Genomic DNA, 16,523 nt, shown 5'->3' on the forward strand with positions numbered 1-16,523 from the left:
TCCAAATTGTATGCCTCTATGCCTGATGGTAGACTGTTGCATGTGATCCACCAAACCCTGGCTCTATCCTCGGAAGCCTAGAATGTAACCTTAAAACGTGAAAGGATATTTGAACACATCGGTCCTAACTTGTTGATTCTTTTCTTATCCATTTTGTGTTGTTTTAATCTGATTCTAATCAGTCTGCAAACCCCACTGGCCCCGTCCATAGCCTTTATAGGTCTTTACGTTTTCAGTAATAATGTATAAATGACCACCAATATATCCATATATTTATATATATATATTAATTATATTAAATTGGTAAAAACCTAATTGTGTTCTTGGAAAACATTAAATATAGATATAAAAATTGTGTGTCTGAGACATCACCTGGATAATATACCAACACCATAAACCCAATATATCCAAACCTGAACACCTCACCTTCCATTCAGATCTTTTCTACCTACATTTCATATTATTATTGATAATTCCATCACTAATAATTTTAGTCATCTTTCCTGTCCAAAAAATTGCAACTTTGGTGTCATCTTTGGAGCTGCATTGTCATGAAACTCATAGGAGCCCTGGGCCACTGTAGTCTCAATTGCTGGCTCAGGGTTGACACAATAAACAACTGTTTTATGTCTCACCCCTTCAGAACTGCCTGGGAAAATCAGTTTTTCCACCACTCATTTTTCAACACTGTTCAGACAGAACCTAATGACAAAATTAGGGAGCATTTTTCCAATAACATAATCCAGTGTGGGAAGAAATAACTGTGCTTATGACACTGGTCAGCTGTAAGAAACAGTACATAATTTTTGTACGTCTAAAATTTGCACTTGAGTACAAATTTAAGTAGCCCTCCTTAAGAAATGGAACAATTTTTTCTCAACCACTTAGCTTAATACTTTAGCACTGAAACAGAAAATAAATCATTTTGTTTTTCAGAGCAAAACCAAAGGACAAAAATATATCTATGATTATAGCAATTAGAATAATATTTTTCAGACTGTTTTGAAGATTTCATTAAGATGAAGTTGTATAAAAAGATTGGATCCAGATCCGTTTTCATTTCCTGTCTTCCCAGTATCCTTCGTAAAGCTAAAAGCATTGCACTGTTCATTTACTTCATTTAAAGAACCAGATAAACAATGCTATACTGCTTTTTCCCTTAGAGTGGGAAGGGGCAGCAAAATCGGAAAGGTTTGAAAACAATGGAAATAAAAACTAAATTTACGCTGCTATAAATATTGCTTCATGTCCTAACCACGGCACAGTTAATTTGGCAGAGGAGAATCTTTGAAAATAACAAATCACCAGGTTTCATCCACAATCCTAGAGGACAATACATTTCCAAGAGGCAGATCAATCATCAATAATTATTTTGCTCTCTGGTTTCTCTTCTCAGATTAGCCATAATTTCTTGCTAAATATACTTAATCTACAATTCCTTATTAGGATGCATCTAACCCTCATCAAGGCTGTGGTAATTTATCATTTAATTGATCATATGTTCAGTTTTTCTTCACATCTCACAGAACCAGATGTAAGAATACTGCTCTTCCCATCTTCAACACCCTTCTGAAATCATTTCTGCTTCAGCAGGTCTTTCCTGATTATTCCCTCAGCTCCCTACCTAATTTTCCCCCATGCCACTTCCGCACTTCAAACATCAATCAATGGTATAGAGTGCTTATGGTGTACCCAGCACCAGACACACTAAACGCTTGGGAGAGTACAGTAGACACAATCCGTCTCTCAAGGAGCTTACAGTCTCTTCCACATCACCTAACCACTTAATATAATAACAGTTATGGTATTTGTTAAGCACTTACTACGTGCCAGGCACTGTTCTAAGCATTGGGGTAGATACAAGATAATTGGGTTGGACACAGTTCCTGTCCCAAGAGGGGCTCACAGTCTCAATCCCCATTTTACAGATGAGGGAAGTGAGGCACAGAGAAGTGAAGTGACCTGCCCAAGCACTATCTGTCACTTAGCAGACAAGTGGCAGAGCCAGCATTAGAACCCATGACCTTCTGACTCCCAGGCCCATGCTCTATCCATTACGCCATGCTGCTACCTGTGGGTTGCCCACTTGGGACTGTCACAGCTCCATCCCTTGCACCGATATCCACATCTTTGAACTTCACTGTGCCCCGTTACTTGAAATGTACTTTAGTGTCTGTCTCCCCATCTAAAATGTAAATTCTGGAAAGCAGGGATCATCTATATTAACTCTATTTTCCCCTTCCAAGCATTTAGCCTGGTGCTTTTCACAGACGAGGTACTCACTGGTTTTCTTACAAAGGAATCTGCTAAACTTTATCCAAATTTTAATACATATTCAAGGACACAATAAGAATTAAAACATCAGGCAAAGTCCAGTGTGCAGCATACACTTCCATCCACCAATGTGTTAGATTCTGATAAGTTTGTTTCTGACTCAGGAAGCCATCCTGCCCTTCACACACAAGGCAAAAGACCAGCATACGTAGCCAGTACCCACAGACACCAAACAATAAAAGTTGAAATATAGGTCAGGAAAGAGGAGAAAAAAAGAAAGCATCTGCAAGAAGACATCCTCTGCTCTCAGCAGGTGCTCAATGAATGTCATTCATTGATTAACAACTGAAAAGGGGAAAAACTAGATAGCAACTCCACAGTTTCTAGCAACCCTGAGAGGTGTCTATCACATTAAAGAGTTAGTCATTTGACAGGAACTGGGTAGGTTAAAGTCATTTATATTTAAAACTATAAAAAAGTTTAAAACCACAGTTCCAAAATGTGCCAGCTTCTTCCTCCCACCGATTCTACTTAGTTGTTACACACAGATGGTCCAAACTTTATTTTTGGTTTGGTGAGGGTGGTAATTTAACTGGAAACTTCAGCAAAAAACAAACATACAGATTTCCCCTTTGTAATTACATTTCTAGGATTTATGTTGTGTGATTTTGCATTAGCTGTTGTTAAATGATGGTGGCATGTAAACAGTGATAACTACACTAAATTAGAATCCCACAAATATCAATGAGAAAGTCACACCTCACTTCATGCTACTAGGGTTAGAAAAACATTACATTATACGGCCTTATTTCACCCTTATGTTTTCACAGTAACCCATACAGGAAAAAAAATTGGCTCCAAAACTTGTTACTAAAGTCATAATTTTATATAGAAAAAAACCAACATGAAATGTTGATAAAGAAAGTCAACAGCAACAAGCCGAATAAAAATGAGACAAAACTAGAGGCTAAACATGGTCAGCAAAAGCAAGGGGGAAGAAATCTATATATAGCAAAAGGCCATCTTAACAACTAGAAATTGAATTGTTCTTAGGAATGTTTTACTCTTTTCCTCAGCACCCAGTTCCATGTACGGACAATGAATCAGCAGTTAGCAGTTGAGATTTCTTAAGTATTCTCCAAATGAGATAAAATAGATCATGTTTGAAATGTCAGAACAACATAAATTCTGATGTTAAAATGGTACTAGGGTGTATCGTTGCATATGTGTTGGGATTAGTGGGATAGGAAGGATACATCCTGCAAAAAGGCCTTCTAAAACCTACTACTTTGGTTGTTCAGTGGAAGAATACAGCCTCTAGCCCACCTCTCCATCACAAGGGTGGTGCCTTCCCCATCCAATGCCAGGCCCTGGCATCATTTGTGCCAACAGCTGTGCTAATTGGACCTTCAGGAAAAACCAATGAGAACTAAATACAGTACTGATCGGGGATGCTGCTCTGCTCTCCTCTTTCTCGGCTTCCCTTCCTCCATTATCTGCCCAGTTCCACCGCAATATTCATCAGTGGTATTTATTAGGGGCTTACTGTGTGCAAGTACACTACTTCAGAGTGTACAGTGCTTCAGAGAGCACAATACAACTGAGGTGTTAAACATGATCCCTGCCGGACTTAGAATCTAGTCGAAGTGTTTTAAAGAAATACAAGCAAATCAAAAATCTCCTTCTGTACTCTACAATGCTACAATGAAAAACAATCCATATTATAGCCTACCGCATAGAATAAAAGTGACCATAGTCTTCTTCTGAGACTAAACAATTGTTTTAATGCAGTACAATATCATTAGCCCTTCTTCAGTCATATAAGTAAGACATGCTGAAACTTGCTCTGATCCATTTGCCTTTCCAAGGCCACTGATATGTTTTAATACCTTCTTTTCTCTACCTCTTTTCTTACCAATTTTCTAAGCATCAAATAGAATGTTGTCTGCCTCTACAATGATGCAATTATAATAAGTACATTAGTTTTCACACACAATAACCGATTATTCAGCCAACAAAGAACAAAATTCATCACTAAATGATCCCACCGGGATTTTCTTTTAATTTGCCTCCCTTAGTTCAGAATTAAAGTGTGAGAAAATATTGACAAAGAAGAATGTTTAGCCTTATATATAATAGTACGTTAACATTTTAAAATATATTTTACCCATACAAAAGAATCACAGAATCACTAGCAGCAGTAATTTTGTATTTCCAAAAATCACAAAGGCAAAAGCACTTCAGGAAACGGCTGCTAACTAAACTACCCACTGTGATCTGAATTCTGTACGCCCTCCAGTAACCGTACGTTCAAAGAAAACACAGAATTCACTATAATCATCAAGAATTTCTTAGCCATTAAAAATAGGGTGCTGACTTATACAAATTTAAATATATTGTCAAATAAACCAACTGTACCACACCTTTTGTAAAGTAAACTTCCTGGAACAAGTTAAGATATTTTGCCTTTCAAAATTTCTCGTAGAAGGCCAAAAAAAACTCCACCAAAAAACAAAACAACTGGATCACTACGTTCTCACTGGTCTAAATGAAGACGTTTCATCAGGAGCCTTGACTACCTAGCTTACCGATAGTGTCTGGAGCTTAGAAACTGCTGAGGGCTTCCTGTGTCATGAAAATATCTGGGCCAGTCAATAAAGTTATAAAATAGCTAATCAGGTACATATGAAAAGTTAATCTTTGGAGAATGTCTTCGAGGGCTGCTGCTCAAAGTTATCAATTATTATGACACTGTCTTCACTTAAAACTGAGCAATTAGGACACTTGTGGGTTAAATAGTCAGGGTACCATCTGTAATACTCATCCACTTAGAATTACAATACAAAAGTTCACCATGGACGGAGTTCATTCAAGAATCACCCTTATTTTAAAGGATGTCACCTGATCACTTAAGAGTTTGCTTTGCGTTAACTGAAAATAACTGCCTAGTAGGCAGAACAATAGGCTGGGGGACATGGGCTCTTGAGAATCTATTCACAGCTATAAGGCTGACTTGTTTTGTCACTCACTTTAGCTTTCTGTTCATTATATTCCTCTATTTGAAGTAGTAGCAAGCAGTATTTATTAAACACCTAATTGGAACAGAACATTGAACTGGCACTTGAGGACGATACCAATTAGTAAAAGTTGCAATCCCTGCCTTTGAGGAATGTACAATTTATGGGGGAGAATGTAGATGGGAAATGATGAATATATCTGAGTTCATTCATTCAATCGTATTTATTGAGTGCTTACTCTGTGCAGCACAGAGGGACAGGAGAGCTATTCATTCATTCAATAGTATTTATTGAGCGCTTACTATGTGCAGAGCACTGTACTAAGCGGTTGGAATGTACAATTCGGCAACAGATATAATAGCAATGAGTGAATAAGTAGATACATTATACAGGAATATTTAGGTGGCTGGCAAGCTGGCATGACTAGGAAGGTGGGAGAGTTAACTCTTTAATGAGGTAATATACAAAGAAGATTAAAGGGGAGAAATTTGGCTCAGAAGAAGCAGGGGGAAGAGGAGAATTTCAAGCCAGGAAAATTTTCAATAAGAAAGATGAATTTGTAAATTTGAGAGAATATTATTTAGTACTTATAAAAAGAAATTTGTAATTGTTAACTTCTAGTTCTAATGAGGGGTTGGGGCTGCGATCAATTTGAAGGACTGAAGCTCAGGACTGTTTTCCTGCTGATGAGTTTGGTTGATCAGTGAGCATCACAGAGACCCCAGAATGTGCGTGTTATATTGTTATATGTATTCTCCCAACCACTTAGTACAGTGCTTTGCACACCGTAAGAGCTCAGTTAAAACAATTGTATTTATTGATCAACTGACTGACCAGAACACTGCCTTCCTAGGAAAAATAAAGTCTTGCTAATATCCCCTCTACTATATTTCTCTAGGGTTACTATGATTAATCAAATGAGTACACTGATCAACAAAGCACTTCAGGCCCTCAAAAGAATTGATTCACATTCCAGGTACTGCTACTAATATTGGTATAAAATAATGTTACCATCACAAAAGCACTCTAGATCATTGTGGATTTTGCAGCAGTCAAGAGAACCTGCTTATGCCTTTAGGGGTTCATGACATAAATCATAACTGACACTTCTGTTGAAATTCTTGCCCATGTTTTCATGCTGTGAAAGCCATAGCTCTCTTAATTCCATCTTCTGCAGCCAGCTTTTTCCACATACCAAAAATGCAATGCCATCATCTCATCCTTCCCAAATTTCTGGTTCCAGTTCCAAATTTCCTTCTTGGTTTTACAGCTCAGCCCACAGCACAGATACAATACAGTCTTTTTCATAGACCTTCCTTACTGCTTCTTCCACTAAATCACGCAATGTCTCTTCTGTCCTTCTCCACACCATTAAAGTAGGAAGCAGGCACTTTTAGGATAGTTTTAAGCACGCTTCTTGATTCTTTGCAGTATGTGCGATATTTCAAATAATCATTGAAACTGAAAATCTAACATTACCTTTCTTCTCTGGTTTATTTATCTTCTTTTTTTCCCCTAAACCAGGTTAGAGACATAAATTATATGTCTATTTTAACTAGGTAATGGCTTCCATATGAAAACTCATAAGATATGCATAATAGTTTCACACAATCTCACCTCATTTGTACTGTTTCCCACATCCTGGAAAATCATTTTTCATATCCCAAATATTAGCCTTTCATAGCAACCAAAAACTAAACACACACACCCCTCTGAAAAACTGCTGCAACACTACAGGATTCTGAAGTTTTATTAAAGGGAAATTGTGTTAGAGGTGGGGTGTTCACAGAGAAGTAGTGTGGCCTAATGGATAGAACATGAGCCTGGGAATCAAAAGGATCTGGCTCTAATCCTGTCTCAGTCACTTGTCTGCTATGTATCCTCAGGCAAGTCACTTAACTTTTCTGTGCCTCAATTGCCTCATCTAAAAAATGGAGATTAAGACTATGAGCCGCATGTAGAACATGGACTATATTCAACCTAGCTAGTTTGTATCTACCCCAGGTCTTAATTCAGTGCCTGGCACAGGGTAAGGATTTAACAAATATAAAAAACACACAAAACTCACGTTATAACTGTAAATGAAATTCTGTGACAATTTGGATAGTGGGGTCCTAAAAGAAAATAAATTATAATAAAGTATTGAAAAAGCAGGAGACATATGTTACACGCATAAATTCAACAGACACTATTATAACTGGTTTTAAAAAGAATATGCATATTCTCTACAAATAAACCCAACACATGTCAACCAAAAACTAGGAAAAAAAAGGAAAATTTGTAATATTCATGAATTCTAGCTCTGTTTAATTAAGGACAAATTATTTTCATTATTTCTCATTTTGAAGTCAAGATAAAATTCTGTACAGCCAGAGATGAGGAAAATGGGCTTTGGGCAACCACCACCACATTTAAAATTCAATTTCACTTCATTTACGACTGGTTGTTTTTCAAAAGCCATTGTAATGGAGGCTTTAACAACACAGGAGTCCTACGATAACAGACAATGGCAATCCTGGGTATAAAGCATCTAATGTATCGTCTGTGAATAGTATACTCTCAGAATTGATCTGCAAACTCAAGCTATTAACACAAATCTTCTGTTTTGAGGGAAACCTGTTTTGCAAATGTTTATCTATACTGTCATACTTTAATTACTCAAATATTTAATTCAGTAAACTACTATAGATACTGACAACTCAGGACTCAAAGCAACCCAAACAGACCAAACCTTTGCTACTCTAGAACCACTGGGCATGAGCCCTCCAACACTACCTGAAATCCCAGGTACTCCCCTACCATGCCGTGTGACCCTCAATTCCAGGATCACAGATCCTTCCCCGGATCCATGGATGTGCTAGTTCCCTAGATCCAGCTTCCTTATCCAAATGCCTGCCCAATTCAAAAGTGTCTTGTGTTGAGGGCAGGCTCATTCTACCAATTCCTTTTCCTAATTAGTCTGGAAGCTGGGGAAGGGGCTGAGGCCCGGGGAGTTGGCATTCAACCACCACTAAACCTCATACCTGCAAATGTAGTGTAGATTTCCAACACCGGAAATCTGATTTCTCAGAGGCCACATTCACAAGTTTGATGGTTTTCAATAGTAATTTTAAAACTCTGAAATTCAGAGAGTTTTGCACTGTGGTGTGAGACTATTTAATTATACAGCTATTAAATGGAGATATGAGCCATTTAAGGGGAAATGAATATAACTGCTGATAATAGTTACAATTTAAATTGGCAATGATTTACAGTTCTAAGTCTCAGTATTGGGCCTAAGTAGATTTATTGGTTTGTACATGCCCAGCTATGGTCCACTTATTAACATCAACAATTAGAAAAGCAAACATTACTTCATTCAGAGGCTTAAACACTGCTGGCCTGGATCACATTTGACAGATTCCTCACTCAAAGGCACAATTCAGGGAACAGTGACAGACTGAGTATATAATGATATCCTTTTTAGCCTTTTCCATTGGTAGGGAGAGATCCCAGCTTTGCCACTTGACTACTGGGTGACCCTGGGTGAGTCACTTAACTTCTTCAAGTTTTATTTTCAGAAAGTCCAGCCTCCCTCTGTCTCCGCTTCTGTGACTGAGTCCCACAGTTCATAAGCAATGCCTGTGTTTACATGGCTGGAGGAAGGAGGTGGCACCAGTTCTGGAGCAATGCACAGTTCTGGAGCAATGCAATGGGCCTGAGTTCCACCCAGCGAAATGATTATTCATTCATTCATTCATTCATTCATTCAATAGTATTTATTGAGTGCTTACTATGTGCAGAGCACTGTACTAAGCGCTTGGAATATACAATTCAGCAACAGAGAGAGACAATCCCTGCCCAATGACGGGCTCACAGTTTAATCGGGTTAGATAGGGGACAATAACAAGACAACATAATCACAATAAATAGAATCAAGGGGATGTACACCTGATTAACAAAATAAATAGGGTAATAAAAATATATACAAATGAGCACAGTGCTGAGGGGAGGGGAAGGGAGAGGGGGAGGAGCCGAGGGAAAGGGGGCTTAGCTGAGGAGAGATAAAGGGGGGAAGAGGGAGGGAGCAGAGGGCAGTTGAGGGGAGATAAAGGGGGGAAGAGGGAGGGAGCAGAGGGCGGAGGGGAAGCAGAGAGGGAGCAGAAGGAGCAGAGGGAAAAGGGGAAGCTCAGTCTGGGCAGGCCTCTTGGAGGAGGTGAGCTCTCAGTAAGGCTTTCAAGTGGGGAAGAGAGTTAGTTTGGCGGAGGTGAGGAGGGAGGATATTCCAGGACAGTGGTAGGACGTGGGCCAGAGGTCGACGGAGGGATAGGCGTGAATGGGGGACAGTGAGAAAGTGAGCGGCGGAGCGGAGCATGCGGGGTAGGCAGTAGAAAGAGAGAAGGGAGGTGAGGTAGGAGGGGGCAAGGTGATGGACAGCCTTGAAGCCCAGAGTGACAAGTTTTTTTTTTGTGAGGAGGTTGATGGGCAACCACTGGAAGTTTTTAAGGAGGGGAGTGACATGCCCAGAGCATTTCTGCAGGAAGATGATCTGGGCAGCAGAATGAAGAATAGACTGGAGTGGGGAGAGACAGGAGAAAGGGAGGTCAGGGCGACTACATCAATCAAATGTATTGTGTGCTTACTGTGCGGAGACCACTTACTGTATAAATTCTGTAAACTTCAGTAATCTTTTTCAGGGGTGTTCTTGTGACACCATTATGTTACACTACTTGCATTATGTCAAGGCTCAGCAAAGGGATGTCCAGATTTCTTTTGAACCAACAGTGAATTCCTGAATTGTACTTTCCAAGCACTTAGTACAGTGCTCTGCACCCAGTAAGCATTCAGTAGATATGAGTGAATGAACAGTGGCCACCCTAGAGGCAGTGAATCCAAGAGAAATGCAACCAGAAGAGATTAGACCTAGAAAGAAGAAAAAAATGAGAGAGGTAAAGAGTTAGGGAACAAGGAGAGGAAATCAGGGAACGAAGAAAAGAGACAAAGCAGAGCACTTTACCAGACCAGACTTCGGGAGACCCAATCCTAATCCCAACTCTGCTACTGTGTGACTTTGAGCAAATCACAAACTTTCTGGACCTCCATTTCCTCATCTATAAAATGGGGATAAAATAAATCGTGAACCCTATGTGGGACGTGGATTGTGTTTGATCTGGTAACCTCGTATTCCAACACTTTGGCACACAGTAAGGATTTAAATACCATTTAAAAAAATAAGGATGAAGAGCAGACAGATGAGAGGAAATATAGCCCATAATCATCATTGATATCTGAGTATTTACTGTGTGCAGGGCACGGTACTAAGCACTTGGGAGGAGTACAATACAACGGAATCCACAGACGCATTCCCTGCCTACAAGGAGTTTACATCCCAAGACCCTGACAAGAAATACACCAGCTGCCAACTCCTGCCCTCTTTTTAAGTCCCCCTCAGCTGGGAGCGCCCCAGTTACATTAACCTGTGTGAGCAAAAGAAAATGGTTTGCAAGATCACCTCAGGAGCTCTGCCCCAGATGTCAAAAGGCAAATTTATGAAAGCTGCACAACAAAACACATCATGTGAAAATGTTTGTCAACTTCCTTGCCCATCAGCATAAACCACACCCTAAAATCCATTCTTTTAAGTTGTTGTCTCATCTGTCGTTCCAGTGGGTTAATGGTCAAGAAAAATATTTCTAATATTATCCTGATCAGTAGTAAAATGAAAATATATTTGGGGCAGAATTAGATTGCAGTACAGTATGCACCTAAAACCATCAATAGTATGCACATAGATGCAAACAGCATCTCCTATGTGCAAAGATTTATAGTAAAGGGTTGGAGAGTGCAAAAAAAGATATAATCTCTGTCCACAAGGAGCTTGCTATCTAGAAGAACTTATAAAATGGTTAAATACTGTTGATGCACGCCGGAATAGCTTTAATTACCCTGAACTTCTTACGTATATGCAGAACTATATTAATCTTGACAAATTAACAGAGATGATCTAATATACTTCTAAGCTTCTAGAATTTTAAAACATCCAAATAACTAGAAGAATAGGCATGTATTAAAAGCTTTTTAAAGCTTTTTTACTCCCTCCCAAGAATGAAAATCAAATGTTAAATGAATAGGTTTTCTTTTTCCTTTTCATTTTGTAAAGGAAACGACAATGCGATCCAAGTTATTAAACCATTTGTGATGTATAAATCATCAGCATAATTGGGGGCATACTTTACTCTGACCTTTACAAAACTTTCATTTCCCAAATGTGACAGATAAGAAGTGCTTTTATAGTACCAATAATGATTTTTCCCTATGGGAACTTGCCAATTATAACTTAGAGGGAAGGACCGAATCAGATATACATTTAGATTCTCAATGTCTAAAATCTGCTGGAACCTGGAGCCAGTAGAAGGGTGGGGGAGGAAGGGGAAGGCAGTGAGGGAACAACCATTCTGACTGAAGATATCGGAGGTGTCCTCACAGCCCGGTCTGGCTCCTAGCTTAAGGCCGCGCCAGCCAGGTCCAAATTATGCTGGGTAGCTTGGTGCAGGAGGGGTCACTGGTGGAATTTCGCTGACAGGGAGGGTTCTCCAAGGGGCAGGGATGGGATGCGGATCTTTCCAGACCCTAGTACAGCTCTGTCTACTCAATCTCTGCTGCTGCTGCATTCACAGACCGGTCCAGCATAGGTTGCATTATCTCCTGCTGCTCCCTGCCTTCTCTAGGTCACAGGACTCCTCAGACACAGTTTGTTGGGGGAGGTTAGGGGGGTGCATGGAATCAGCACCTGCACCACTGCAGGTTGTGTGGGAAAATCACTAATAATAATTGGGATATTTGCTAAGCATCTGCCAAGTGCCAAGCCCTGGCATAGATAAAATACAATCATATGACATACAGTTCCACATGGTGCTTCCAGTCCAAGTAGGAGAGAGTGCAAAGCACGGTACTAAGAGCTTGGGAGACTGCAATATGACAATAAACAGACACATAAACTAATAGCAAATGTCACCCTACTGTGTCAGGAGAAGAAATGGTTTTGTTTAGGATGGCAGTCAATCCAAGGCTCAGATACCAAGAGAACACAGGAACATTATGCCACTAAGCCTCTGGTCCCACTTCCGGGTGCACGGTGCCATTTCAGATTCCCAACTGCTGATGCCACCCCCTCATCCCCACTTTCTTCTGCATATCCTGATCTCCACTCAGGGGTGAAGAACACTTTGGCAGAACCCAGAAAGTCAGAGCACCAGCCCCAGAAGCACAGACAACAAAGTAACGGTGATGACTAAGAGTTGTACTGGAAGATCAGCAAGAACCCAAATTTCTCCCAGGTGTCCCTGCAGAATTGCCTGGTCTGCAAAAGGCAACCCATAGTGGGATAGAGGTACCCATAATCAAGTTGCTCTACTTACAATGCAGTTCTTGTAAGTGACACTCATATTTTCTTTTACATTTCTTCCACTTTCTCTACTCTTCCTTGGTATTAATAACCGGTAGCTGGGCCAGAATTATCTTGAAGGCATCCTAAGTAAGAACTGCAAATTATGGATTTCGAGCTTTTGAATTTTTGAAATAATATTTTTGGTGGCAGAGCTTTAGCGAAGATTTTTATTTTTGCAAAATAAACCACATATTTTGATTGAAAGGCATCCTTGTTGGGTCACCAATAATAAATATTTTAATAGTGTTTAAACATGTCATTTTTGCTGAATGCTCACCTTTTGCAGGCGGTAAACTAACACCTGTGAGAAACTTTTAACCACTTGACTTAAGTTCACATTATTTATGCTTATTAATGTTAAATATCAGCAGCAAGGGCAAGCCTATAAAAAGGAACAGTGTCTTATGTGTTCTGGAAACAGTTCTTCAAAAACATTAACACCAAATTCTTGGATTAATATTGTTTCATGTATCATGTGATTTAGCTTCAATTTTGTGTATAAGGCACAAGATGTTCATTTGCCAATAAGCATTTAAACTGCCCTCAGGGGAGCAAATACTTTGAGCAACTATATTAAATTGTGCTATACTCTCCCAAGTGCTTATTACTGTGCTCTGCACCCATTGATGACAAGCATAATACTTTAAATTTAATAAACAAATAATAATAGTTGATATGCTTAGCATATGTTGATAATTTCTGATTCAAACCTAGTTCTGAAGTTTTAATTTACAAGAAACTCGTCAGAGAATACACTGAATTCTTTGAACATCTTCAACCGTGGTTGATTACTGCTTAGGTTCCACAAAGAGACAACAAAAGACTTCTGGGTATCTCAAGTCTTATTAATAATAATAATAACAGTAATAATGATATCTGTTAAGTGTTTACTACGTGTCAAGCATTGTACTAAGCGCTGGGGTGGATACAAGCAAATCAGGTGGGACACAGTCCTTGTCCCATGTAGGGCTCACAGTCTCAATCCCCATTTTAGAGATGAGGGATCTGAAGCCCAGAGAAGTGAGGTAACTTGCCTAAAGGTCACACAGCAGACAAGTGGTTGGGCTGGGATTAGAACCCATGACTTTAAAACTATGTTCACACTACAGATTACAGAATAAATTTAATTAATGAGAACGAACCACAAAATATACACCTCAAGATATAAAATATGCAAAAAGCTATCTTTATATAACTTTAGCTCAGCTCAGAAGTGATGAGTTCCTCCATATGGAGAAATTCCCAATATTCAAGGAGGATCGTGGTTACATAACTAGTAACAGAACTGGAGGAGACAAGTGTCCTTGAGCAGATATCATGGAAGAACCATCAAGATGGTACAGATGAAGAACATCCCCCATGGTGCAGAAGCTTAAATGCAGTTAGAAGCTCCACGGAGCCCTAGTGGGCCCAAGGGAGACATTTGAACCCCCCTATTCTCTCAGTTCTCCTATCAGTCGTATTCATAGCGTGCTTACTGTGTGCAGAGCACTGTACTAAGCTAGTACCTGGAGAATCTTCTGAATCAGAACCACTAGAGAAGCAGAGCTGGAGTAGCATTTCTATAATTAGGAATGAGTATTTCCGGTGTCCGTTTGAAAGCACCTCTTCTCTAACACCACACAATCCCAAGATTGGAGGGATGGTGAATCCTTGACAACAAGTGAGATTTCCAACCCCTGGGCCAAGAGCATCTGTGGTTGTAGGAGCAGAAGAGTCCGGACACAGCTGGTATATTCTTCAGTGATGACAAATAGGGGGTCTGCCTACTGTCAAGTTTTCAAGAATAACCACACATTCTCAGTACCACCTGCATCAACACATGACCTGGACACGGGGCAGGGGTGGTGGATGCATGTGAGAGTGTGAATGGCTAAGTGCAAACCATCATGACTACTGCAACAGCACCTCAAGCACCCATCTTTCTGGCAGTAGACATACCTTTTCCCCACTTAACCTTGGGATTATCTCACTCCAAATGGCAAAGGGTCAAAAATGGTGTATTACTGAGCACAGTGTGCAACAGTGTCTCAGAGTGAAATTTATACGGATGGATAATCTCACCATCAGCAGTGGTGCCTTTAAACTGAATGGCATATGTAAAATTATTCAACCAACTGGAGACAGAGTTTTTCAGTGCTAATCCTCCCTTTTGTAAAGTGGTGAAAGCTGCATGACTTTTTCAACTTTCTTCTTAGTTGTTCTCTGTCCCTTCTCCTTCTTTGTTTTCTTTCTCGATCTTTTTCCAATCTCTCCTCTCTTTCATTAGGCCATTTCCAGCTCTCCTTGCCTTTACGCTTTTCCCCTCTATCTAGGTCTCCCCTCCATCTGCTCATAACTGCATTCTGCACTCTTTTCTTCTGTGATATTATTTGCTTGCTCTCCTGGGCCATGCACTTATTTTTGTCTTTTAGGATGTTCTGGCACTTATTTTCCAAAGATTAGGCTTTTCCTCTAACTTCACGTTATTTTCAAGAGTGGTCAGTTTTCCTTTGTCCCATTTAATCTTTTCAGACTTTTCTGATTGCGTATGAGTGTACAGTGGGTTTTAATTTATCTACATGGGCTATTCATCCACCCTATTCCCCTTCCCTTCTACATGACCTAAGCACGAGGGTCTGTACCCCTTAAGCACTTACTCTTATACTCATACTCTGCTACTTCCCTTACTTGTAATTTATACTAATGTCTGCCTCTAGACTACTAGACTGTAAACTTTTTTAGGGCAGGAAGCATGACTCCCAACTCTACTGTACTGTACTCTCAAGTGTAGAACAGTACTTTGCACGCAGTAAGGGCTCAACAAATACGACTGAATGAATGAGTGCTAAATCCTGTGCTCCTCACAAAATAAACATTTAATAAATACCATCGAAGGACTGAAAAGCTTTCCAGCCTCAAGATTTCTGTCCTTTGGATGTTACAAAGTGGGGTTTGCATTTACACTAGGCTTTTCAAGCTTGTTCCCTATGGCATGCAGATGTACATCACCCTGATTCTATTTATTTGCCATTGTTTTAATGAGATGTTCTTCCCCTTGACTCTATTTATTGCCACTGTTCTTGTCTGCCTGTCTCCCCCGATTAGACTGTAAGCCCATCAAAGGGCAGGGACTGTCTCTATCTGTTGCCGATTTGTACATTCCAAGCACTTAGTACAGTGCTCTGCACATAGTAAGCGCTCAATAAATACTATTGAATGAATGAACTCTGAGGTCGCCCACGAGTTGCTGGAGAGCTGGACACAACAGCTGCAGCAACACTTCAGGTCACAGCGATGAACGAGACGGTCAGTAGGGAAGGGATAATCTCTGTTGCAAATGACATGCTAGTGAGTAGAAGATCATCTGAATGAGAGAGTATATGTGGGGGGGGGGGGAGAAATAAGATGATTCTCTGTTAGACTCTCCATCTATGCCTCTGACTTTCCTTTTCCTGCCTTTCTCCTTCTTCCTAACCTTGGCAGTTCATTCATGACCCTCAACATCTTGGGAAGCAAAGTTTTAAGACAGCTGAAAATAACACCCTTTCCATCTACAACCAAATCTTGGCTTTGAGGTGAAACGTGAGGATTTTAGTGGTGTAGTGGACAGAGCACGGGCCTGGGAATCAGAAGGCCATGGGTTCTAATCCCTGTTCCACCACTTGTCTGCTGTGTGACCTTGGGCAAGTCACTTCACTGGGTCTCAGTTACCTCATCAGTAAAATGGGGATTGAGACTGTGAGCCCTATATGGGGACTGTGTCCAACCCAGTTTGCTTGTATCCACCACAGTGCTTAGTTCAGTGCCCAACATATAGTAGGCAT

The 16,523-nt window shown here is 40.1% G+C and overlaps 1 protein-coding gene across 5 annotated transcripts in view; it reads right to left on the reverse strand.

Moving 5' to 3' along the window:
- PLCB4 (phospholipase C beta 4) overlaps window positions 1-16,523 on the reverse strand; it is a 272,520-nt gene that overhangs the window by 223,362 nt on the left and 32,635 nt on the right. Inside the window, exon 1 of one of the 5 annotated variants that reach the window (XM_029072430.2) lies at window positions 7,360-7,381. The exons of the other annotated variants lie outside the window; for them this stretch is intronic. The gene's annotated coding sequence lies outside the window, so the exon portion shown is untranslated. Of the gene's footprint in view, window positions 1-7,359; window positions 7,382-16,523 lie in introns of those variants that run through there. 5 annotated transcript variants of the gene reach the window in all.

This window comes from Ornithorhynchus anatinus, chromosome 9 (genome assembly GCF_004115215.2).
Source record: "Ornithorhynchus anatinus isolate Pmale09 chromosome 9, mOrnAna1.pri.v4, whole genome shotgun sequence".
Classification (NCBI taxonomy): domain Eukaryota; kingdom Metazoa; phylum Chordata; class Mammalia; order Monotremata; family Ornithorhynchidae; genus Ornithorhynchus; species Ornithorhynchus anatinus.